Source organism: Bombina bombina, chromosome 4, assembly GCF_027579735.1.
Source record: "Bombina bombina isolate aBomBom1 chromosome 4, aBomBom1.pri, whole genome shotgun sequence".
Lineage (NCBI taxonomy): Eukaryota > Metazoa > Chordata > Amphibia > Anura > Bombinatoridae > Bombina > Bombina bombina.
This window is the reverse complement of record NC_069502.1, coordinates 607,006,944-607,034,473: the sequence shown is the minus strand read 5'-3', so window position 1 is coordinate 607,034,473 and position 27,530 is coordinate 607,006,944. Positions and strand designations below refer to the sequence as shown.

The 27,530-nt window shown below is 42.4% G+C and overlaps 1 protein-coding gene across 1 annotated transcript in view; it reads right to left on the bottom strand.

Moving 5' to 3' along the window:
• QRSL1 (glutaminyl-tRNA amidotransferase subunit QRSL1) overlaps positions 1-27,530 on the bottom strand; it is a 131,670-nt gene that overhangs the window by 33,701 nt on the left and 70,439 nt on the right. The gene's annotated exons all lie outside the window — the stretch shown is intronic.

Genomic DNA, 27,530 nt, shown 5'->3' with positions numbered 1-27,530 from the left:
CGGTCCGTTTCTGAAGTTACGAAAGGAACGAAAATTGGACTTATTTTTAGCCTTAAAAGGCCTATCCTGTGGAAGGGCATGGCCCTTTCCCCCAGTGATGTCTGAAATAATTTCCTTCAATTCTGGCACAAAAAGGGTCTTACCGTTGAAAGGAATATTAAGCAATTTTGTCTTGGAAGATACATCCGCCGACCAAGATTTTAGCCAGAGCGCTCTGCGAGCCACAATTGCAAACCCTGAATTTTTCGCCGCTAACCTCGCCAATTGCAAAGCGGCATCTAAAATAAAAGAATTAGCTAACTTAAGTGCGTGAATTCTGTCCATGACTTCCTCATATGGAGTCTCCTTATTGAGCGACTTTTCTAGTTCATCGAACCAAAAACACGCCGCCGTAGTGACAGGAATAATGCACGAAATTGGTTGGAGGAGGAAACCTTGCTGAACAAAAATCTTTTTAAGCAAACCCTCCAATTTTTTATCCATAGGATCTTTGAAAGCACAATTGTCCTCAATGGGAATAGTCGTGCGTTTGGCTAGCGTAGAAACTGCCCCCTCAACCTTAGGGACTGTTTGCCATGCGTCCTTCCTTGGGTCGACCATGGGGAACATTTTCTTAAATATAGGAGGTGGGACAAAAGGTATGCCTGGTTTCTCCCACTCGTTAGTCACTATGTCCGCCACCCTTTTAGGTATCGGAAAGGCATCAGGGTGCACAGGGACCTCTAGGAATTTGTCCATTTTGCACAATTTTTCTGGAATGACCAAAGAGTCACAATCATCCAGAGTAGTTAGTACCTTCTTAAGTAAGGTGCGGAGATGCTCTAACTTAAATTTAAACGTCACAACATCAGGTTCTGCCTGTTGAGAAACTCTTCCTGAATCAGAAATTTCTCCCTCCGACAAACCCTCCCTCACTGCCAATTCTGACTGGTGTGAGGGTATGACAGATAAATTATCGTCAGCGCACTCTTGCTCTACTGTATTTAAAACTGATCAATCACGCTTTCTTTGAAATGCTGGCATTTTGGATAAAATATTAGCTATAGAATTATCCATTACTGCCGTTAATTGTTGCATAGTAACAAGCATTGGCGCGCTAGATGTACTAGGTGTCACCTGCGCGGGCATAACTGGTATTGACACAGAAGGAGAGGATGGTGAACTACCCCCACTACCTTCATTTGAGGAATCATCTTGGGCAACCTTATTAAATGTGACAGTACTGTCCTTTGTCTGGACGCTATGGCACAATTTTCACATACATTTAAAGTGGGGACCACCTTGGCCTCCATACATACAGAACATGTTCTATCTGAAGGTACAGACATGTTAGACAGGCTTATACAGGCTATTAATGCAATAAAACAGTTTTTAAACAAAACCGTTACTGTCTCTTTAAATGTTAAACAGAGCACACTTTATTTCTGAATGTTTGAAAAACTATGAAGGAAATATCCTTACCAAATTTGCACCCTAGTGTCTTAATGCTTTAAAAGTATTGCACACCAATTTTCAAGTTTGTAACCCCTTAAATGAGGAAACCGGAGCTGTTTTATCAAATTAACAATTTTAAACCCACTACAGTCCCAGCCACAGCGTTTGCTGCGGCTTCACCTGTCCTTGGGGGTTATTCGCCTACAGAAATAAGCCTTCCAGGAACGTTTTTAATGGCCACCAGACCCTCTCACATGAATCTGCATGCACTGCATCCAAAAGAAACTGCGCAATTAAGGTGCGAAAATGAGGCTCTGCCTAATAGAGTGAAAGGCCCTTCCTGACTGGGAAAGGTGTCTAAACGACTGCCTGGCGCTTAAAAATGTTACCAAAGTATTCTCAAGTTTTAAAAAACACTTCAAACCACATATAAATATCGAATAAAGCAATCGATTTAGCCCACAATAGTGTCAACCAGTATATAGCTCATTATAAGCCTTCATTCTGTTATGAGTCTAAGAAAATGGCTTACCGATCCCAAAGAGGGAAAATGACAGTCTTTTAGCATTACAAAGTCTTGTTAGAAAATGGACTAGTCATACCTTGAGCAGAAAAGTCTGCAAACTGTTCTCCCCAAATGAAGTTCTCTGGGCTCAACAGTCCTGCGTGGGAACAGCAATTGATTTTAGTTACTGCTGCTAAAATCATACTCCTCTTTTAAACAGAACTCTTCATCCTTTTCTGTTTTAGAGTAAATAGTACAAACCGGCACTATTTTAAAATAACAAACTCTTGATAGAAGAATAAAAAACTACAACTAACACCACATACTCTTCACCATCTCCGTGGAGATGCTACTTGTTCAGAGCGGCAAAGAGAATGACTGGGGGGCGGAGCCAGAGGGGGGGCTATATGGGCAGCTTTTGCTGTGCTCTTTGCCATTTCCTGTTGGGGAAGAGAATATTCCCACAAGTAAGGATGACAATTCCAGTTGCGGTGGAGCTAACTACGGAGCTGACTGGCAGCAATAGAACGGAGCTCCTCTAATATTTAGGAGTTATCACCCCATATAATACTTTTCCACTGCTAAAGAGTATTGAATATTTTACCCCTAACTTCCCATCTAATCATAGACCACAAATAGTCGGATCAGAAGACTCACGCCGGAGTCCACAGCAAGCAGGATAGTACACCTTGGGCTTGCAACATCGCAGCAGTAGGGGACGGTTAACTTTGGGCGCACCCTTAACACTCTATTATTGCAACTTCTCCCCCTCACTTAAATAGAGACCTTGGACGGGATTACAGTGCTATATCCCACTTCACCTATCGACTATTTGACTTCTTCTCGGGGATCTGGAGAAAGCCTGCGAAAGGCGCCATCTTGCCTCAGAAGTTTACACGGCGCACAGGACTCAGTGTCGCACACAGACCGCAGCGACTCGATCACGGACCCTCCTGAGACCGACACAGTTGTTACACGGATATACAAGTGACTCACGCTGCAGGCACACTGAACACACCATCACTGTGAACTAAAAGCTCCCATACCATATCACCCACGACACCGATCCCACACTGCTCAAGTTAACTCTGCACATAGGCTTAACAGTAGAGTACCCAGGGTATTAACCGTTTTTAGAGAGCCTATTCTTGCAGGATTGGGTCCCTATAATTGCGCACTTACGTTCAGGCTAGCCTTGGAGAATAAGGCATGAGTCTATCCCCCTATCAGCAGAACTAGTTGGGATTTACTAACACAGATCCTATACCAGGCATATTCATCAATAGTCCAACCTGCAGGCATAATCCTTGCGACTATTTTGAGCAGTCTTTCAAGGCCTAACTAATAAAGGCACTCAAAGAGCTCCTCCATCATCGCTCTGTTTTACAATATTGCCTTCATCTATACTGATATTTAACTCTTCGAAGTATCTTCCAAACTACTGACGCCTCAGGACATACTCTCTCCTGACAGAGCTACGCTCCCTAAGCCTTGCATACCCAAATACCCCATTTTTCGTACCTCTGAATGCAAATTTTCTACCCACAGCATTTATTGTTTCCTTATACCTTTGGGTTCCTCATTTCTTGGTCATACTGGTTAAGTCTCTATGAACTTTTATTGGCTGGATAACCTCCAATAAGTGCTTACCTCCTAACAACCTACTAGTACCCTACAACAGCACCCCTCCTCCCTTTCATTACCTGCAGTTTATACCCTCATTCCTTTTTCCCACTTCGCCCATAGGGGGCAACTCCCCAGGAGGGGGAACTCTCTCCAGAAGAATTCTTATTCTTATTCTTTCACAGGGACAAAATCCCTCTGTGATTTCAACCCCACTTCTGGTCCGTCTAAAGACTAAACTAAGCTGACAGAAACATCCAAATTCCACTACTAGACTAGTGAGACCAGATATGCAGTGCTAATTGCCTTACATCAGGGGCACCGGACGGGCTCCCCGCAGTTTCCATCCTCATTAAGTTAATCACAGCCAAAAGTTTTTCTCTACACCTCACGGTAAAGGCAAGGAACAAGGGCACTCACAGGCTCATTAAGATGGCTCACGTCATGAAGAAAAAACAGAAACATCAAGAGAACCCTTGCAATAGTAAAAATCTTTCTGACCAAGATGTATCAGAAGAAGACTCCAGAGACTCTACCGCTTTCTATAGAAGAGTGTCTAAATCCCATAACTTACTTAAAGATCGTTCCATGCTTCCGCAATCAACCATACTAGATTCCATCAAAGCCTTGTCTGACAAAATGGATACTCACTATGCCTCCCTTAAGCAAGATCTCAGACAATCAATTAGTGATCTCAAAAGAGACATCCCCTCTCTGGGAGAGCGTATAGAGACTCTAGAAAGGAAACATGAAGATCTTAACATTGATCATACAAATCTTTTAATCTACTCTCAGAACCTGGCAGAAGAAATATCTGACCTCAAAACTAACCTGGCGGATCTAGAAGATAGGTCACGTCGTAATACGGAGCATACCTAAGGATATTAACACCACGGATCTACCTGAATATCTCACTGGCTTATTTAAAGAAATGCTTGGTACCCTTCAAGACCAAGAACTTATCAAAAGAGCCCATAGGGCCCTCCGTCCCCAAAACTCAGCCTCAGGCGCACCAAGGGATGTTATTATTAGGCTGCACTACTTCACGTTTAAAGAGAAAATACTTAGAGCATCCTTCGCCAACAAATCCTTAAAAGAACCATATCACAACATTCAAATATTCCCTGATCTCTCCCCACATACACTTGCTAAGAGAAGAACATTTCAACAGTTCACTCAAATTTTACGTCTCCATAATGTGAAATACAGATGAGGATTCCCTGTAAAGATCTTCTTCCAATGTGGAGACCATTCTTACATGATCTCCTCACGGGATCAAGGCATGAAACTTCTTCAATCTCTTGGCCTGCCTCAGTCTTTGGATCCCAACCTCAAGACATCAGAGAACTCTAAGGCACTAGGACACACCTGCCCCCTGAGTGGCAGCCACTTCCCAGGAGACCTACCCAACAAGCCAAAAGGAAAGATCTGACTCACCCAAAGGACCCATCTTGAGTTCTAATACATCTGTCTCCTCAACGGAACCTGATCACTGCTCAGGTCTCATATGAGCTTATGTACGGGTACACATCTTACCCTTTGGCTTCCTAAAAGCTCATATATATCGTACCTCAAATTCCAATACTACCTTTTCATCAACAGAAGATTAACACCACTTTGGTACAACCTGAGCTTATGTACGGGTACATACCTTACCCTCTGACTACCTAAAAGCTCCTATTGTAGCTATCTTAGGTTTTATTTTTATTTTACAGGTAAGTTTGTATTTATTTTAACTAGGTAGACTAGTTAGTAAATAGTTATTAACTATTTACTAGCTACCTAGTTCAAATAAATACACATTTACCTGTAAAAGCATCCTCTTCTTTCCACGGCTCTTCAAGAATGAATTCTCCTTTAAATGACGTCATCCAAGATAGCGTCCCTTGAATTCCGATTGGCTGATAGAATTCTATCAGCCAATCGGAATTCAAGGTGAAAAAAACATAATTTATGCTTACCTGATAAATTTATTTCTCTTGTAGTGTATCCAGTCCACGGATCATCCATTACTTATGGGATATTCTCCTTCCCAACAGGAAGTTGCAAGAGGATCATCCACAGCAGAGCTGCTATATAGCTCCTCCCCTCACTGCCATATCCAGTCATTCGACTGAAACAAGACAAGAAAGGAGAAACCATAGGGTGCAGTGGTGACTGTAGTTTAATTAAAATTTAGACCTGCCTTAAAAGGACAGGGCGGGCTGTGGACTGGATACACTACAAGAGAAATAAATTTATCAGGTAAGCATAAATTATGTTTTCTCTTGTTAAGTGTATCCAGTCCACGGATCATCCATTACTTATGGGATACCAATACCAAAGCTAAAGTACACGGATGATGGGAGGGACAAGGCAGGATTAAACAGAAGGAACCACTGCCTGAAGAACCTTTCTCCCAAAAACAGCCTCCGAAGAAGCAAAAGTATCAAATTTGTAAAATTTTGAAAAGGTGTGAAGCGAAGACCAAGTCGCAGCCTTGCAAATCTGTTCAACAGAGGCCTCATTCTTAAAGGCCCAGGTGGAAGCCACAGCTCTAGTAGAATGAGCTGTAATCCTTTCAGGGGGCTGCTGTCCAGCAGTCTCATAGGCTAAGCGAATTATGCTCCGAAGCCAAAAGGAAAGAGAGGTTGCCGAAGCTTTTTGACCTCTCCTCTGTCCAGAGTAAACGACAAACAGGGAAGATGTTTGGCGAAAATCTTTAGTAGCTTGTAAGTAAAACTTCAAGGCACGGACTACGTCCAGAATATGTAAGAGACGTTCCTTCTTTGAAGAAGGATTAGGACACAACGATGGAACAACAATCTCTTGACTGATATTCTTGTTAGAAACCACCTTAGGTAAAACCCAGGTTTGGTACGCAGAACTACCTTATCTGCATGAAAAATCAGATAAGGAGAATCACATTGTAAGGCAGAGAGCTCAGAGACTCTTCGAGCCGAGGAAATAGCCATCAAAAACAGAACTTTCCAAGATAAGTTTAACATCAATGGAATGAAGGGGTTCTAACGGATCTCCTTGAAGAACTTTAAGAACCAAGTTTAAGCTCCACGGGGGAGCAACAGTTTTAAACACAGGCTTAATTCTAACCAAAGCCTGACAAAATGCCTGGACGTCTGGAACCTCTGCCAGACGCTTGTGCAAAAGAATAGACAGAGCAGAAATCTGTCCTTTTAAAGAACTAGCTGATAATCCTTTGTCCAAACCCTCTTGGAGAAAGGACAATATCCTAGGAATCCTAACCTTACTCCATGAGTAATTCTTGGATTCACACCAATAAAGATATTTACGCCATATCTTATGGTAGATTTTCCTGGTGACAGGCTTTCGTGCCTGTATTAAGGTATCAATGACTGACTCGGAGAAGCCACGCCTTGATAGGATCAAGCGTTCAATCTCCATGCAGTCAGTCTCAGGGAAATTAGATTTGGATGATTGAAAGGACCTTGTATTAGAAGGTCCTGCCTCAGAGGCAGAGACCATGGTGGAAAGGATGACATGTCCACTAGGTCTGCATACCAGGTCCTGCGTGGCCACGCAGGCGCTATCAGAATCACTGATGCTCTCTCCTGCTTGATTTTGGCAATCAGTCGAGGGAGCAGAGGAAACGGTGGAAACACATAAGCCAGGTTGAAGAACCAAGGAGCTGCTAGAGCATCTATCAGCGTCGCTCCCGGGTCCCTGGACCTGGATCCGTAACAAGGAAGCTTGGCGTTCTGGCGAGACGCCATGAGATCCAGTTCTGGTTTGCCCCCGGATGAAAAGTCTGACGACTTAGAAAATCCGCCTCCCAGTTCTCTATGCCTGGGATGTGGATCGCTGACAGATGGCAAGAGTGAGACTCTGCCCAGAGAATTATCTTTGAGACTTCTAACATCGCTAGGGAACTCCTGGATCCCCCTTGATGGTTGATGTAAGCCACAGTCGTGATGTTGTCCGACTGAAATCTGATGAACCTCAGGGTTGCTAACTGAGGCCAAGCTAGAAGAGCATTGAATATTGCTCTTAACTCCAGAATATTTATTGGGAGGAGTTTCTCCTCCTGAGTCCACGATCCCTGAGCCTTCAGGGAGTTCCAGACTGCGCCCCAACCTAGAAGGCTGGCATCTGTTGTTACAATCGTACAATCTGGCCTGCGAAAGGTCATACCCTTGGACAGATGGACCCGAGATAGCCACCAGAGAAGAGAATCTCTGGTCTCTTGATCCAGATTTAGTAGAGGGGACAAATCTGATTAATCCCCATTCCACTGACTTAGCATGCATAATTGCAGCGGTCTGAGATGCAGGCGCGCAAATGGCACTATGTCCATTGCCGCTACCATTAAGCCGATTACTTCCATGCACTGAGCCACTGACGGACGTGGAATGGAATGAAGGACACGGCAAGCATTTAGAAGTTTTGATAACCTGGGCTCCGTCAGGTAAATTTTCATCTCTACAGAATCTATAAGAGTCCCTAGGAAGGTGACTCTTGTGAGTGGGGATAGAGAACTCTTTTCCACGTTCACTTTCCACCCATACGACCTCAGAAATGCCAGAACTATCTCTGTATGAGACTTGGCAATTTGAAAGCTTGACGCCTGTATCAGGATGTCGTCTAGATACGGAGCCACCGATATGCCTCGCGGTCTTAGAACCGCCAGAAGTGAGCCCAGAACCTTTGTAAAGATTCTCGGGGCTGTAGCCAACCCGAAGGGAAGAGCTACAAATTGGTAATGCCTGTCTAGAAAGGCAAACCTTAGGAACCGATGATGAGCTTTGTGAATCAGTATGTGAAGGTAGGCATCCTTTAAGTCCACTGTGGTCAGGTACTGACCCTCTTGGATCATGGTTAGGATGGTCCGAATAGTTTCCATTTTGAATGATGGAACTCTGAGGAATTTGTTTAAGATCTTTAAATCCAAGATTGGTCTGAAGGTTCCCTCTTTCTTGGGAACCACAAACAGATTTGAATAAAACCCCTGTCCCTGTTCCGTCCGCGGAACTGGATGGATCACTCCCATTACTAGGAGGTCTTGCACACAGCTTAGGAATGCCTCTTTCTTTATCTGGTTTGCTGATAACCTTGAAAGATGAAATCTCCCTTGTGGAGGAGAAGCTTTGAAGTCCAGAAGATATCCCTGAGATATGATCTCCAACGCCCAGGGATCCTGAACATCTCTTGCCCACGCCTGGGCGAAGAGAGAAAGTCTGCCCCCCACTAGATCCGTTTCCGGATAGGGGGCCGTTCCTTCATGCTGTCTTGGGGGCAGCAGCAGGTTTTCTGGCCTGCTTGCCCTTGTTCCAGGACTGGTTAGGTTTCCAGGCCTGTCTGGAATGAGCAACAGTTCCCTCTCGTTTTGAAGCGGAGGAAGTTGATGCTGCTCCTGCCTTGAAATTTCGAAAGGCACAAAAATTAGACTATTTGGCCCTGTCCTGAGGAAGGGTATGACCCTTGACTCCAGTAATGTCAGAAATAATTTCCTTCAAGCCAGGCCCAAATAAGGTCTGCCCCTTGAAAGGAATGTTGAGTAACTTAGACTTTGAAGTCACGTCAGCTGACCAGGATTTAAGCCATAGCGCCCTACGCGCCTGGATGGCGAATCCGGAATTCTTAGTCGTTAGTTTAGTCAAATGAACAATGGCATCAGAAACAAATGAGTTAGCTAACTTAAGCGTTCTAAGCTTGTCAATAATTTCCTCCAATGGAGCTGTATGGATGGCCTCTTCCAGGGCCTCAAACCAGAATGCCGCCGCAGCAGTGACAGGTGCAATGCATGCAAGGGGCTGCAAAATAAAACCTTATTGAATAAACATTTTCTTAAGGTAACCCTCTAATTTTTTATCCATTGGATCTGAAAAATCACAACTGTCCTCAACCGGGATAGTGGTACGCTTTGCTAAAGTAGAAACTGCTCCCTCCACCTTAGGGACCGTCTGCCATAAGTCCCGTGTAGTGGCGTCTATTGGAAACATTTTTCTAAATATAGGAGGTGGGGAAAAGGGCACACCGGGTCTATCCCACTCCTTGCTAATAATTTCTGTAAGCCTTTTAGGTATAGAAAAAACGTCAGTACACACCGGCACCGCATAGTATCTATCCAGCCTACACAATTTCTCTGGAATTGCAACTGTGTTACAGTCATTCAGAGCAGCTAATACCTCCCCAAGCAATACACGGAGGTTCTCAAGCTTAAATTTAAAATTAGAATCAGGTTTCCCCGAGTCAGAGATGTCACCCACAGAATGAAGCTCTCCGTCCTAATGTTCTGCATACTGTGACGCAGTATCAGACATGGCTCTTACAGCATTTGCGCGCTCTGTATCTCTCCTAACCCCAGAGCTGTTGCGCTTGCCTCTTAATTCAGGCAATCTAGATAATACCTCTGACAGGGTATGATTCATGATTGCAGCCATGTCCTGCAAGGTAATCGCTATGGGCGTCCCTGATGTAATTGGCACCATATTAGCGTGCGTCCCCTGAGCGGGAGGCGAAGGGTCTGACACGTGGGGAGAGTTAGTCGGCATAACTTCCCCCTCGACAGAACCCTCTGGTGATAATTCTTTTATAGATAAAGACTGATCTTTACTGTTTAAGGTGAAATCAATACATTTAGTACACATTCTCCTATGGGGCTCCACCATGGCTTTCAAACATAATGAACAAGTAGGTTCCTCTGTATCATACATGTTTAAACAGACTAGCAATGAGACTAGCAAGCTTGGAAAACACTTAAAACAAGTTTACAAGCAATATAAAAAAAATGTTACTGCGACTTTAAGAAACACAAATTTTGTCCAAATTTGAAATAACAGTGAAAAAAGGCAGTTACACTAACAAAATTTTTACAGTGTATGTAACAAGTTAGCAGAGCATTGCACCCACTTGCAAATGGATGATTAACCCCTTAATACCAAAAACGGAATAACAAATGACAAAAACGTTTTTTAAACAGTCACAACAACTGCCACAGCTCTACTGTGGCTTTTTACCTCCCTCAATACGACTTTTGAAGCCCTTCAGAGATGTCCTGTATCATGCAGAGGGAAGCTGAATGTCTCTGTCAGTATTTTTAGCTGCACAGAAAAGCACTAAAAAAGGCCCCTCCCACTCATATTACAACAGTGGAAAGCCTCCAGGAACTGTTTCTAGGCAAAATTCAAGCCAGCCATGTGGAAAAAACTAGGCCCCAATAAGTTTTATCACCAAACATATATAAAAAACGATTAAACATGCCAGCAAACGTTTTAAAATACACTTTTATAAGAGTATGTATCTCTATTAATAAGCCTGATACCAGTCGCTATCACTGCATTTAAGGCTTTACTTACATTACTTCGGTATCAGCAGCATTTTCTAGCAAATTCCATCCCTAGAAAAATATTTTAACTGCACATACCTTATTGCAGGAAAACCTGCACGCTATTCCACCTCTGAAGTTACCTCACTCCTCAGAATATGTGAGAACAGCAAAGGATCTTAGTTACTTCTGCTAAGATCATAGAAAACGCAGGCAGATTCTTCTTCCAAATACTGCCTGAGATAAACAGTACACTCCGGTACCATTTAAAAATAACAAACTTTTGATTGAAGAAATAAACTAAGTATAAAACACCACAGTCCTCTTACGACCTCCACCTTAGTTGAGAGTTGCAAGAGAATGACTGGATATGGCAGTGAGGGGAGGAGCTATATAGCAGCTCTGCTGTGGGCGATCCTCTTGCAACTTCCTGTTGGGAAGGAGAATATCCCATAAGTAATGGATGATCCGTGGACTGGATACACTTAACAAGAGAAATCCTATTGGCTGATCCAATCAGTCAATAGGATTGAGCTTGCATTCTATTGGCTGATTGGAACAGCCAATAGAATGCAATCTCAATCCTATTGGCTGATTAGATCAGTCAACAGGATTGAAGCTCAATCCTATTGGCTGATGATGATTTTTTCACCTTTAATTCCGATTGGCTGATAGAATTCTATTTATAGAATTTTGAAAAAGTGTGTAGAGAGGACCAAGTTGCAGCTTTGCAAATCTGTTCCACAGAAGCTTAATTTTTGAATGCCCAGGAAGGGGAAACAGCCCTCGTGGAATGAGTCGTGATTCTCTCAGGGGGCTGTGGATTATACTCTTCAGACACAGAGAAAGAGAGGTAGCCGTAGCTTTCTAACCCTTGTGTTTCCCAGAGAAAACGACAAACAAGGAAGAAGACTGGCGAAAATCCTTAGTCGCCTCTAAATAGTACTTCAATGCACGTACCACATCTAGGTTGTGCAGTAAATGCTCTTTATGAGAAAAAGGATTAGAACACAAAGAAGGAATAACGATTTCCTGATTAATATTCCTATACGAAACCACTTTAGGAAGGAAACCTTAGTACGCAGAACTACCTTATCCAAATGAAAAACAAGGTAAGGAGATTCCCACTGCAACACCGAGAGTTCAGAGACTCTTTGAGCAGAAGAAATTGCAACGAGAAACAAAACTTTCCAAGATAACATCTTAATATCTAAGGAATGCATAGGATCAAACGGAGCCTGTTGAAGAACTTTAAGAACAAGGTTAAGACTCCAGGGAGGAGTAACAGGTTTGAACACAGGCCTGATTCTGACCAAGGCCTGACAGAAGGATTGCACATCTGGCACGTCCACCAGACATTTATGCAACAATATAAATAAGGCAGAAATGTGACCCTTTAAGGTACTAGCAGATAATCCCTTCTCCAGACCCTCCTGGAGAAAAGACAAAATTCTAGGAATCCAAACTCTACTCCAAGAGTAGCCTCTGGATTCACACCAATACATATATTTACGCCATATCTTATAGCAAATCTTTCTGGTAACAGGCTTACGAGCCTGAATCATGGTCTCAATGACCGATTCAGAAAAACCACGCTTAGATAGAATTAAGCGTTCAATCTCCAAGCAGTCAGCTTCAGAGAAACGAGATTTGGATGAAGGAAGGGCCCTTGAAGTAGAAGGTCCTTCCTCAGTGGAGGTCTCCAAGGTGAAAGAGATAACAACTCCACTAGATCTGCATACCAGATCCTGAGGCCACGCGGGTGCAATGGGGATCACCAACGCCCTCTCCTGTTTGATTCGAGCAATGACCCGTGGAAGGAGAGCGAATTGAGGAAATAGGTATGCTAGACTGAAGTTCCAAGGAACCGCCAGAGTATCTATCAGTACAGTCTGAGGATCCCTTGACCTCGACCCGTACCTCGGGAGCTTGGCATTCTGTCGAGATGCCATGAGATCCAGCTCCGGCTGTCCCCATTTGAGAATCAAGTTGGAAAACACCTTCAGATGGAGTTCCCACTCCCCCGGGTGAAATGTCTGTCTGCTCAGAAAATCCGCTTCCCAATTGTCCACTCCTGGAATGCTGATGTAAGCCACTGAAGTTATGTTGTCCGACTGGAGCCTGATAAACCGGGCTGAAGCTAACTGAGGCCAAGCTAGAAGAGCATTGAGGATTGCCCTCAGCTCTAAGATGTTTATGGGAAGACTTGACTCTTCCCGAGTCCATAGACCCTGTGCTTTCAGCGAGCCCCAGACTGCTCCCCATCCCAGTAGGCTGGCATCCATGGTCACAATCACCCAGGAAGGCCTGCGGAAGCAGGTTCCTTGAGAAACATGTTCCTGAGACAACCACCAAGGAAGAGAATTTCTTGTCGCCTGATCCAGTTCTAATCGTGGAGACAGATCTGCATAATCCCCGTTCCATTGATTGAGCATGCATAACTGCAGAGGTCTGAGATGGAACTGAGCAAACGGTATGATGTCAATGGCAGACACCATCAGACCAATTACCTCCATACATTGGGCCACTGACGGTTGAAAAGAGGCCTGAAGGGCAAGACAAGAGTTGAGAATCTTTGTCTTTCTGACCTCTGCAGAAAAATCTTCATTGATTGAGAATCTATTATAGTTCCCAAGAGCACCACCCTTGTAGCTGGAATTAAGGAACTCTTTTCCAAATTCACCTTCCATCCGTGAGAACGCAGAAAAGATAACAACATCCCCGAGTGGAAGCTTGCTTGTTGAAAAGATGGCGCCTGAACCAGAATGTCATCCAGATAATAAGGCGCCACTGCAATACCTCGCAACCGAAGCACCGCCAACAGCTCTCCCAGAACCTTTGAGAAAATCCTGGGAGCTGTGGCAAGGCCGAATGGAAGGGTCACAAACAGGAAGTGTTTGTCTAAAAATGTGAACTTTCGAAACTTGCGATGGTCCCTGTGAAGGGGAATGTGCAGGTACGCATCCTTTAAATCTACTGTTGTCATGAATTGACCCTCTTGAATCAAGGGAAGAATGGAACACATTGTTTCCATCTTGAAGGATGGTACTCTGAGAAACCTGTTTAAACTCTTGAGGTCTAAAATTGGTCTGAAGGTTCCCTCTTTTTTGGGAACCACAAACAGATTGGAGTAGAATCCCAGGCCCTGTTCCTGCATTGGAACAGGAACTATCACTCCCAGGTCAGATAGATCCCAGACACAATGTAAGAATGCCTCTCTATTTATCTGGTCTACAGATAATCTTGAGAGGAGGAACCTGCCCCTGGGAGGAAAGGTCGTGAACTCCAGTTTTTATCCCTGGGACACGATGTCCACTGCCCAGGGATCCGGAACATCCCAAACCCAGGCTTGAGCAAAGAGAGAAAGTCTGCCCCCAACAAGATCCGCTCCCGGATCGGGGGCAGACCCTTCATGCTGACTTGGAGTCACTAACGGGATTCTTAGATTGCTTCCCCTTGTTCCAAGACTGATTGGGCTTCCAGGAAGACTTTCACTGTTCCTGTTTGGAAGGGGTGGGAAAGGTTTACCTTTAAAGTTTCGAAAGGAACGAAAATTACGTCCTTTCTGTTTTTTCCTCTTATCCTGAGGGAGGAAGTGTCTCTTTCCTCCCGTAATATCTGAAATGATTTCGGCCAATCCTGGCCCAAACAAGGTCTTACCCTTGTAGGGAATTGCCAAAAGCTTAGACTTAGATGACACATCCGCAGACCAGGATTTCAACCATAAGGCTCTACGGGCCAGAACAGCAAAGCCAGAAATCTTTGCTCCCAATTTAATGACTTGTAAGGAAGCATCCGTGATAAAGTAATTGGTCAACTTAAGAGCCTTGATCCTGTCCTGGATTTCTTCAAGAGGAGTATCCGTCTGAATAGATTCAGATAACGCATCAAACCAGTAAGCTGCCGTGCTGGTGACAGTAGCAATACACACCGCATGTTGCCATTGTAAACCCTGGTGTACATTCATCTTTTTAAGTAACCCTTCCAACTTCTTATCCATAGGATCCTTAAAAGAACAGCTATCCTCTATGGGAATAGTGGTTCTCTTAGCCAAGGTGGAAATTGCCCCTTCTACCTTGGGGACAGTTTGCCAAGACTCCTTTATAGAGTCAGCTATTGGAAACATCTTCTTAAAAATTGGGGATGGAGAAAAAGGGATACCAGGTCTCTCCCACTCCTGTGCAATAATCTCTGTAGCCTGGTCTGGTACCGGAAAAACCTACACCGAGGAAGGAATGTCAAAGTATTTGTTTAGCTTTCTAGACTTCTTAGGATTGACTACGACAGTCGTGTCAGTCGACCAGGGTGGCCAAAACCTCCTTAAGTAACAACCGGAGGTGTTCTAGTTTAAACCTGAAGGATACAACTTCAGCATCAGAAGAAGGAATTACACTGTCTGAGTCTGAGACTTCACCCTCAGATGCTACCGAAGTATCTTCCTCCTCAGACTTTTGGGAGGGAACATTCAGAATAGCCACGACTGTATCATAAACCTTACTCAATGATTCTTTAAATTTCCTCTTGCGCTTTCCCTGCAGCATGGAAAAGGCAGACAGCCCATCAGTTATCGCAGAGGATATGTGAGTAGCAATGTCTTGCAAGGTAACCCCAACTGGAGTGTGAGCGGAAACGCAGGGCACTGCATGTGTAGACAATGTTTGGGACGCTTGAGGAGAAAGCTGCCGCATATCTTTAACAGGAGACCCCTGAACAGCATCCGCCTTTGCTAATGATGGCTCAGATTCAAAAAATCTATTCCTGTAATATAATGTTCTTTCAATACATGAGGAACAAAAAGGGATTGGAGGTTCCCCAATAGAATCAAAATACAAGCTACATGTAACGTTTTGCAGGGCCTCTTGATCCATCTTTACCCAATATTCAAACAAAATAAACCCAACTGCTCTTATTTAAGTTTGAAAAATAATAACACAAAAAACGTTACTGTCACAATTTTTTCCAGCAGCTCACTATAAACCTCAGACAGTCTCCTCACCTCAGCACTCCTTGTTGAGGTGCCTACCTGTCCCCTGGAAACCGGATTAAGCTTTGACTACGATCCGGACTCCATTCAGAGCTGTTCAAAACGGCTTTCTTTTAAGCAGAGACGCAGCAAAAACATCCATTCTGGACCGAAACTAACAGGATGTGCTCCGGAAAGGCGCACAACACTAAATGCCGCCTCAGAAAACCCGCCCTTTCTATTCATAGGCGTTTCTAAACAGAAAACTGACCGGCCGCCATGACTACAATGTAAAGCTGATGTCTATTTCACATTAGTAAAAAAAAAACACTACCGGAATCAAACCGGAACAAAAATAAATAAATCTGAGCCTCTCCAAAAGATTTTACGTCCCCAGTGCCTGCAGACACTGCATACTTAAATACTATTAACCCTAAATAGGATTACTTCTACTTAACGTCCAAAAAACAGACTTAACTGTTAAAGTGCCATATTCTCTCATCCCAAGAAAACAAAACTAGGCACTTACCTGAAGTTCTATCTGCCCGGCAACAGGGGAGCTCACTTTGTATGAGATGGTATGTCCTCCACATGGACCCATGGAAAAATTATGAAAGACTGAATAAAAATAATCAGGCTTTCAGGATAGGGCAGCAACAACTGTTTGGGAGGCACAGTGAGGATTATACCCCACACGTCCCCAATTGCTTAAAAGCCACCACTGCTCTACTGAAGAAACTGACGTGGGCTACGGCTAAACCCCAGGAAAGATCAGAACAAACTTGCTCTGCTTTAAAATAATAAAATCTTGATTGAAGAATCTTCATACAGACACCTAAACTTTACCACCTTCTTGCTTTAACGTAGGCAAAGAGAATGACTGGGGTTTGAGGGAAGGGAGGTGATCCTTAACAGCTTTGCTGTGGTGCTCTTTGCCTCCTCCTGCTCGCCAGGAGTAATATTCCCAATAGTAATTAGTGATGATCCGTGGACTCACTGTGTCATTAGAAAGAAAAGAATTTAGCAAAAAACAAAGGTCTCACTTCCCAAAATAAAATGGCAACCACAAAATCTTCAAAGAATCATACCATAATTGTATTATTACAGATCAATTAAAAAAAAAACTTGTACGAATAACAAAAAAGTGTTAATGTAGCATACAAAAAATGTTAAATACATTAGCATACTTGCAACTAAGTTGCGAAGTTCATCAGTTGCAACTGAACTGTTGCAATTTCCCTAAAGGCATGTTCCAATTAAACCTTAAAGGTCCAGTAAACCTAGCAAATAATGTTATTTAATTCTGCACATAGTGCAGAATTATATAACATTAGCTTAGCGCCAGATTTCTAAAGTGAAGGGTTAAATAGATATCTCTCAAACAAAACAGAACGCCGCTCCTGGATCTACTGAGTGGGTCTGTTTTCTTCTCCAAAGCGCATTGCGGGCACGCTGTCTAATCCCAGCCGACCCGATCACACTATTAAACTCAATGTAGCTCGCTCACGCTCTGGTCTGGTAGCAGGAGCGAGCTACATTGAGTTTAATAGTGCGATCGGGCCGGCTGTGATTAGACAGCGTGCCCAGATGCGCTTAGGAGAAGAAAACAGACCCCCTCAGTGTAGCCAGGAGCGGCGTTCTGTTTTCTTTGCGTGATATATTTTTAACCCTTCACTTTAGAAATTTGGCGCTAAGCTAATGTTATATAATTCTGCACTATGTGCAGAATTATATAACATTATTTGCTAGGTTTACTGGCCTTTTAAAGTGAATGTAAATTTAGATGATAAAGTGCCCGGTTTTTAAAAATCTGATTAAAAACAGGGGCACTTTAATTCATCAAAATTTACATTTTACTTGTGTTGTGAAAATACTTACCTTTTAATCTCGACAGCTGCTCCAGCGATTCCCCCGGTCGTCGCAAGCCTCTTCATACGTCAGAAATTACGAATCAGTCACCCTCCAATCACGGCTTCCACCCTGGGGGAATCAGTGTCTGATTCAACGCTGTGATTGGAGGAAACCGGATTCCCCATTTTAGACCCAGGAAGAGGCTTTGCGACGGGCGGCGGAAGCGATGAAGCGGCTGTCAAGATTAAAAAGGGAAGTATTTTCACAACACAAGTGAAAAGTAAATTTTGATTAATTAAAATGCCCCTGTTTTTAATCGGATTTTTTTTAAAAATGGGCACTTTATCATTTTAATTTACATTCACTTTAAAATAAAGCACACTTTGCCAAAAAGAATGAAGCAACTGAAGTATTGTCCATATACTGCTATTGTGTTGATATTTGTAATCCACATATGATCTTTCTCCACTGGATTTTTCCTTGTTTAGCAAGTAGACATGCTGGGAATATGCAGATTTTGCTAGGCATATGCAGGAAGGGCTCCGGTAGTAACAACCACACTACTGCTATACTTATTTCAGCCTCCACTTGTTACTCACAGGGCTTCTTCAGTCATAATTAGTGGATGTCAGCATCATCTATCCAGCTTATATTTAAAGTCCCTTCCCTGGATAAAATTAACTCTTTACTGCCCTGATTTTGATCTTTAAAAAAGATGATTGACAATATTTACATATTAACACCGGTTCACAAAGGCACCATCAATTTTACACAAAACACACTGCTAAGCAAATATAATTAGGAAATCTAAATCCAATACCTCTAAATTATAAATAATTAATTAAATCTAATTCCAAACATTTTTGTTATTTTCATATTTTTTACTGTGTATAATGCAAAGCCACATCTACCCTACACCAAATATATTACACTAAATATACCCATACACAGATATGAGGCCCAGTTCTGATACCACTGAATTATAAATAAATGAGACGTCGAAATGACACATAGTTCTAATATTCCTGTATTATGATTGATCAGATTACAATCTTTTCAATTGTTCACACTATATGCAAGGAGTTTAAACACTAACGGCTAGATTTAGAGTTTTGTCGGTAACGGCCCGCGTAGCTAACGCTGGCTTTTTTCTGGTCGCACCTTTAAAATAACTCTGGTATTGAGAGTCCACAGAATGGCTGCGTTAGGCTCCAAAAAAGGAGCGTAGAGCATATTTAACGCCACTGCAACTCTCGATACCAGAGTTGCTTACGGAAGCGGCCAGCTTCAAAAACGTGCTCGTGCACGATTCCCCCATAGGAAACAATGGGGCTGTTTGAGCTGGAAAAAAAACCTAACACCTGCAAAAAAGCAGCGTTCAGCTCCTAACGCAGCCCCATTGTTTGCTATGGGGAAACACTTCCTACGTCTGCACCTAACACTCTAACATGTACCCCGAGTCTAAACACCCCTAACCTTACACTTATTAACCCCTATTCTGCCGCCCCCGCTATCGCTGACCCCTGCATATTATTATTAACCCCTAATCTGCCGCTCCGTAATCCGCCGCTACTTAAATTATCCCTATGTACCCCTAATCTGCTGCCCCTAACACCGCCGACCCCTATATTATATTTATTAACCCCTAATCTGCCCCCCACAACGTCGCCTCCACCTGCCTACACTTATTAACCCCTAATCTGCCGAGCGGACCGCACCGCTATTATTATAAAGTTATTAACCCCTAATCCGCCTCACTAACCCTATAATAAATAGTATTAACCCCTAATCTGCCCTCCCTAACATCGCCGACACCTAACTTCAATTATTAACCCCTAATCTGCCGACTGGAGCTCACCGCTATTCTAATAAATGTATTAACCCCTAAAGCTAAGTCTAACACTAACACCCCCCTAAATTAAATATAATTTTAATCTAACGAAATTAATTAACTCTTCTTAAATAAATTATTCCTATTTAAAGCTAAATACTTACCTGTAAAATAAATCCTAATATAGCTACAATATAAATTATAATTATATTATAGCTATTTTAGGATTAATATTTATTTTACAGGTAACTTTGTATTTATTTTAACCAGGTACAATAGCTATTAAATAGTTAAGAACTATTTAATAGCTAAAATAGTTAAAATAATTACAAATTTACCTGTAAAATAAATCCTAACCTAAGTTACAATTAAACCTAACACTACACTATCAATAAATAAATTAAATACAATTCCTACAAATAAATACAATGAAATAAACTAACTAAAGTACAAAAAATAAAAAAGAACTAAGTTACAAAAAATAAAAAAATATTTACAAACATTAGAAAAATATTACAACAATTTTAAACTAATTACACCTACTCTAAGCCCCCTAATAAAATAACAAAGCCCCCCAAAATAAAAAAATGCCCTACCCTATTCTAAATTACAAAAGTTCAAAGCTCTTTTACCTTACCAGCCCTGAACAGGGCCCTTTGCGGGGCATGCCCCAAGAAATTCAGCTCTTTTGCCTGTAAAAAAAACACATACAATACCCCCCCAACATTACAACCCACCACCCACATACCACCCACATACCCCTAATCTAAACCAAACCCCCCTTAAATAAACCTAACACTAAGCCCCTGAAGATCTTCCTACCTTATCTTCACCATACCAGGTTCACCGATCGATCCAGAAGAGCTATTTTTTATAACTTAGTTCTTTTTTATTTTTTGTACTTTAGTTAGTTTATTTCATTGTATTTATTTGTAGGAATTGTATTTAATTTATTTATTGATAGTGTAGTGTTAGGTTTAATTGTAGATAATTATAGGTATTTTATTTAATTTATTTATTGATAGTGTAGTGTTAGGTTTAATTGTAACTTAGGTTAGGATTTATTTTACAGGTAAATTTGTAATTATTTTAACTATTTTAGCTATTAAATAGTTCTTAACTATTTAATAGCTATTGTACCTGGTTAAAATAAATACAAAGTTACCTGTAAAATAAATATTAATCCTAAAATAGCTATAATATAATTATAATTTATATTGTAGCTATATTAGGATTTATTTTACAGGTAAGTATTTAGCTTTAAATAGGAATAATTTATATATAAGAAGAGTTAATTAATTTCGTTAGATTAAAATTATATTTAACTTAGGGGGGTATTAGTGTTAGGGTTAGACTTAGCTTTAGGGGTTAATACATTTATTAGAATAGCGGTGAGCTCCAGTCGGCAGATTAGGGGTTAAAAAAATTTAATCGAGTGGCGGCGATGTGGGGGGACCTCGGTTTAGGGGTACATAGGTAGTTTATGGGTGTTAGTGTACTTTAGAGTACAGTAGTTAAGAGCTTTATGAACCGGCGTTAGCCCAGAAAGCTCTTAACTACTGACTTTTTTCTGCGGCTGGAGTTTTGTCGTTAGAATTCTAACGCTCACTTCAGCCACGACTCTAAATACCGGAGTTAGAAAGATCCCATTGAAAAGATAGGATACGCAATTGACGTAAGGGGATCTGCGGTATGGAAAAGTCGCGGATGAAAAGTGAGCCTCTAACGCTGGTTTTCACGGCTACCGCCAAACTCCAAATCTAGGCCATAGTTTATTTATTCTCACAAGAGATCAATTAATCAAAAAAGGGGCATAATTCAATTCTTCATTTAATCCCTCCGGTTGTAGGGTGTCCATATTGTATAACCATTTGAATTAAGATTTTAGAAGTAGGTTATCCCAGTCACCACCTCTTTCAGAGATAATAATTAGCTCCAAACCCATGAACCTCAGATTTGTAATACTACCATTATGATATTTTGAAAAATGTTGTGCCAAACCAGTATTTTTACCAATGTCACATCTGTGTTCCTTCATACCTTCTATACTTTTTGGCCACGTACTGGCAGGGGCACAAACAAGATGCCATATATACTACCCCTTCACTACGACATGTAATGTGACCTCTGATTATGTGCTGTTGTCCTCTAGCATCCCTCACTACAGGACCTCTTAGTAAATGCTTGCACATCTTACATTTTCCACATGGATAGCAGCCATTATTTTTCTTTATAACATTCAAAACCCATAAGAAAAGGTATAAAAGAATGCATTTAGGCTAGGCTGACCATATTGCCGCTTTAAAAAGGGACACATGAAAAATACATATGTCAGGGTTCTTATACAAAATATTTCTTTAAACAGCCCTGACATACTGTATGTATTTTTCATATGTGTCCCTTTTTAAAGCGGCAATATGGTCACCCTATTTTAGGCACAATGTATAGGTAAATTGCAGATTAGTAACAAAAACTGACATCAAATGTAACCTTTATTGTTGCTACTTATTCAAATTGACAGCAAAAAAAGGATACACAGGTTGCTGCCCTGATAAGTTTGAAAAACACTTGTTTTCATGCAGTGAATTAAATAAGATACTTGTGAGTGATGGCCTGACTGGCAAATAGAGATGTGCTTAAAGTGAAAGTAAATCCTAGCGTTTTACAAACACTAGGATTTACTATTGAAACAAATAAAGGCGACTTTCATTCATGAAGTATTAGCCCGCTCTTAGCTCCTACAGCAGCCCACAGCTAAAAAAAAAATTCTGGCAAAGAAGTGACGTTTTCATCTCTTAGCCAATAGCTGTGCGGTAAATCCGGCTCCCATGGGCACCAAGCCGGATTTACCACATGGCTATTCGCTAAGAGGTGATAACGTCACCTCTTAGCCAAAAAAATTTTTAGCCGTGGGCTGCCGAAGCAGCTAAAAACGGCAATCGATTGAATCAAATAACGGAGCTTTCTACATGAAGTATCTTATACTTCATGAATGAAAGTGTCCTTTATTTGTTTCAGTAGTAAATCCTAGAGCTTGTAAAACACTAGGATTTACTTTAACTTTAAAGGGATAGTCAACACCAGAATTTTTGTTGTTTTAAAAGATAGATAATCCCTTAATTAACCATTCCCCAGTTTTGCATAACCAACACAGTTATAATACACATTTTACCTCTGTAATTACCTTGTATCTAAGCCTCTGCAGACTGCCCCCTTATTTCAATACTTTGACAGACTTGCATTTTAGCCAATCAGTGCTCACTCCTCGGTAAATTCACTTGTATGAGCTCAATGTTATCTATATGAAATACATGAACTAACGCCCTCTAGTAGTGAAAAACTGTCAAAATGCATTTAGATTAGAGTTGTCCTTCAAGGTATAAGAAATTAGCATATGAACCTCCTATGTTTAGCTTTCAACTAAGAATACCAAGAGAACAAAGCAAAATTGGTGATAAAAGTAAATTGGTAAGTTGTTTAAAATTACATGCCCTATTTGAATCATGAATATTTTTTTTGGACGTGACTGTCCCTTTAACTAGCGATTACAAAGTAATTGCAGGTATGACTGCAAAGAAATATTACCGCAACTGTATGACGGTATTAGGTGACTTCATACACTGAATAGTGCCTAATACCAATGGATTCCAAAGCAGGGAAATTCAATATGTACACAAACTTAAAGTGTCAGTAAACTTTAAAAATAATGTTATATAATTCTGCACATAGTGCAGAATTATATAACATTATATTATTAGCCAAACATTATAAAACATAATTGTACCCTATTAAATTTTAAAAAAAAGCTGTTTTACAGACCCACTCTCTGCTCTCTGCTGAGCGGGTCTGTTATATTTACTCAGCGCATCGGGCCAGCTGTATAGTCACAGCCCGGCCCGACCGCGCCATAAGACTAAGTGCAGCTCACTCCTGCTCTGTCTGACAGCAGGAGCGAGCTACACTTAGTCTTATGGCGCAGTCGGGCCGGGCTGTGACTATACAGCTGGCCCGATGCGCTGAGTAAATATAACAGACCCGCTCAGCAGAGAGCAGGTCTGTAAAACAGCGTTTCTTTTTAAAAATTAATAGGGTACAATTATGTTTTATAATGTTTGGCTAATAATAACAGAATTTATGTTTACCTGATAAATTTCTTTCTCCAACGGTGTGTCCGGTCCACGGCGTCATCCTTACTTGTGGGATATTCTCTTCCCCAACAGGAAATGGCAAAGAGCCCAGCAAAGCTGGTCACATGATCCCTCCTAGGCTCCGCCTACCCCAGTCATTCGACCGACGTTAAGGAGGAATAATAGCATAGGAGAAACCATATGGTACCGTGGTGACTGTAGTTAAAGAAAATAAATTATCAGACCTGATTAAAAAACCAGGGCGGGCCGTGGACCGGACACACCGTTGGAGAAAGAAATTTATCAGGTAAACATAAATTCTGTTTTCTCCAACATAGGTGTGTCCGGTCCACGGCGTCATCCTTACTTGTGGGAACCAATACCAAAGCTTTAGGACACGGATGAAGGGAGGGAGCAAATCAGGTCACCTAAATGGAAGGCACCACGGCTTGCAAAACCTTTCTCCCAAAAATAGCCTCAGAAGAAGCAAAAGTATCAAACTTGTAAAATTTGGTAAAAGTGTGCAGTGAAGACCAAGTCGCTGCCCTACATATCTGATCAACAGAAGCCTCGTTCTTGAAGGCCCATGTGGAAGCCACAGCCCTAGTGGAATGAGCTGTGATTCTTTCGGGAGGCTGCCGTCCGGCAGTCTCGTAAGCCAATCTGATGATGCTTTTAATCCAAAAAGAGAGAGAGGTAGAAGTTGCTTTTTGACCTCTCCTTTTACCTGAGTAAACAACAAACAAGGAAGATGTTTGTCTAAAATCCTTTGTAGCATCTAAATAGAATTTTAGAGCGCGAACAACATCCAAATTGTGCAACAAGCGTTCCTTCTTTGAAACTGGTTTCGGACACAGAGAAGGTACGATAATCTCCTGGTTAATGTTTTTGTTAGAAACAACTTTTGGAAGAAAACCAGGTTTAGTACGTAAAACCACCTTATCTGCATGGAACACCAGATAAGGAGGAGAACACTGCAGAGCAGATAACTCTGAAACTCTTCTAGCAGAAGAAATTGCAACTAAAAACAAAACTTTCCAAGATAATAACTTAATATCAACGGAATGTAAGGGTTCAAACGGAACCCCCTGAAGAACTGAAAGAACTAAATTGAGACTCCAAGGAGGAGTCAAAGGTTTGTAAACAGGCTTGATTCTAACCAGAGCCTGAACAAAGGCTTGAACATCTGGCACAGCTGCCAGTTTTTTGTGAAGTAACACCGACAAGGCAGAAATCTGTCCCTTCAGGGAACTTGCCGATAATCCTTTTTCCAATCCTTCTTGAAGGAAGGATAGAATCTTAGGAATCTTAACCTTGTCCCAAGGGAATCCGTTAGATTCACACCAACAGATATATTTTTTCCAAATTTTGTGGTAAATCTTTCTAGTTACAGGCTTTCTGGCCTGAACAAGAGTATCGATAACAGAATCTGAGAAACCTCGCTTCGATAAAATCAAGCGTTCAATCTCCAAGCAGTCAGCTGGAGTGAAACCAGATTCGGATGTTCGAACGGACCCTGAACAAGAAGGTCTCGTCTCAAAGGTAGCTTCCAAGGTGGAGCCGATGACATATTCACCAGATCTGCATACCAAGTCCTGCGTGGCCACGCAGGAGCTATCAAGATCACCGACGCCCTCTCCTGATTGATCCTGGCTACCAGCCTGGGGATGAGAGGAAACGGCGGGAACACATAAGCTAGTTTGAAGGTCCAAGGTGCTACTAGTGCATCCACTAGAGCCGCCTTGGGATCCCTGGATCTGGACCCGTAGCAAGGAACTTTGAAGTTCTGACGAGAGGCCATCAGATCCATGTCTGGAATGCCCCATAGTTGAGTGACTTGGGCAAAGATTTCCGGATGGAGTTCCCACTCCCCCGGATGCAATGTCTGACGACTCAGAAAATCCGCTTCCCAATTTTCCACTCCCGGGATGTGGATAGCAGACAGGTGGCAGGAGTGAGACTCCGCCCATAGAATAATCTTGGTCACTTGTTCCATCGCTAGGGAACTCCTTGTTCCCCCCTGATGGTTGATGTACGCAACAGTCGTCATGTTGTCTGATTGAAACCGAATGAACTTGGTCCTCGCTAGCTGAGGCCAAGCCTTGAGAGCATTGAATATCGCTCTCAGTTCCAGAATATTTATCGGTAGAAGAGATTCTTCCCGAGACCAAAGACCCTGAGCTTTCAGGGATCCCCAGACCGCGCCCCAGCCCATCAGACTGGCGTCGGTCGTGACAATGACCCACTCTGGTCTGCGGAATGTCATTCCTCGCGACAGGTTGTCCAGGGACAGCCACCAACGGAGTGAGTCTCTGGTCCTCTGATTTACTTGTATCTTTGGAGACAAGTCTGTATAGTCCCCATTCCACTGACTGAGCATGCACAGTTGTAATGGTCTTAGATGAATGCGCGCAAAAGGAACTATGTCCATTGCCGCTACCATCAACCCGATCACTTCCATGCACTGAGCTACGGAAGGAAGAGGAACGGAATGAAGTATCCGACAAGAGTCCAGAAGCTTTGTCTTTCTGGCCTCTGTTAGAAAAATCCTCATTTCTGAGGAGTCTATAATTGTTCCCAAGAAGGGAACCCTTGTTGACGGGGATAGAGAACTCTTTTCCACGTTCACTTTCCAGCCGTGAGATCTGAGAAAGGCCAGGACGATGTCCGTGTGAGCCTTTGCTCGAGGGAGGGACGACGCTTGAATCAGAATGTCGTCCAGGTAAGGTACTACTGCAATTCCCCTTGGTCTTAGTACCGCTAGAAGGGACCCTAGTACCTTTGTGAAAATCCTTGGAGCAGTGGCTAATCCGAAAGGAAGCGCCACAAACTGGTAATGTTTGTCCAGGGATGCAAACCTTAGGAACTGATGATGTTCCTTGTGGATAGGAATATGTAGATACGCATCCTTTAAATCCACCGTGGTCATGAATTGACCTTCCTGGATGGAAGGAAGGATAGTTCGAATGGTTTCCATCTTGAAAGATGGGACCTTGAGAAATTTGTTTAAGATCTTGAGATCTAAGATTGGTCTGAACGTTCCCTCTTTTTTGGGAACTATGAACAGATTGGAGTAGAACCCCATCCCTTGTTCTCTTAATGGAACAGGATGAATCACTCCCATTTTTAACAGGTCTTCTACACAATGTAAGAACGCCTGTCTTTTTATGTGGTCTGAAGACAACTGAGACCTGTGGAACCTCCCCCTTGGGGGAAGTCCCTTGAATTCCAGAAGATAACCCTGGGAGACTATTTCTAGCGCCCAAGGATCCAGAACATCTCTTGCCCAAGCCTGAGCGAAGAGAGAGAGTCTGCCCCCCACCAGATCCGGTCCCGGATCGGGGGCCAATATTTCATGCTGTCTTGGTAGCAGTGACAGGTTTCTTGGCCTGCTTTCCCTTGTTCCAGCCTTGCATTGGTCTCCAAGCTGGCTTGGCTTGAGAAGTATTACCCTCTTGCTTAGAGGACGTAGCACTTTGAGCTGGTCCGTTTTTACGAAAGGGACGAAAATTAGGTCTATTTTTTGCCTTGAAAGGCCTATCCTGAGGAAGGGCGTGGCCCTTACCCCCAGTGATATCAGAGATAATCTCTTTCAAGTCAGGGCCAAACAGCGTTTTCCCCTTGAAAGGAATGTTTAGTAACTTGTTCTTGGAAGACGCATCAGCCGACCAAGATTTCAACCAAAGCGCTCTGCGCGCCACAATAGCAAACCCAGAATTCTTAGCCGCTAACCTAGCCACTTGCAAAGTGGCGTCTAGAGTGAAAGAATTAGCCAATTTGAGAGCATTGATTCTGTCCATAATCTCCTCATAAGGAGGAGAATCACTATCGAGCACCTTAATCAGTTCATCAAACCAGAAATATGCAGCTGTAGTGACAGGGACAATGCATGAAATGGGTTGTAGAAGGTAACC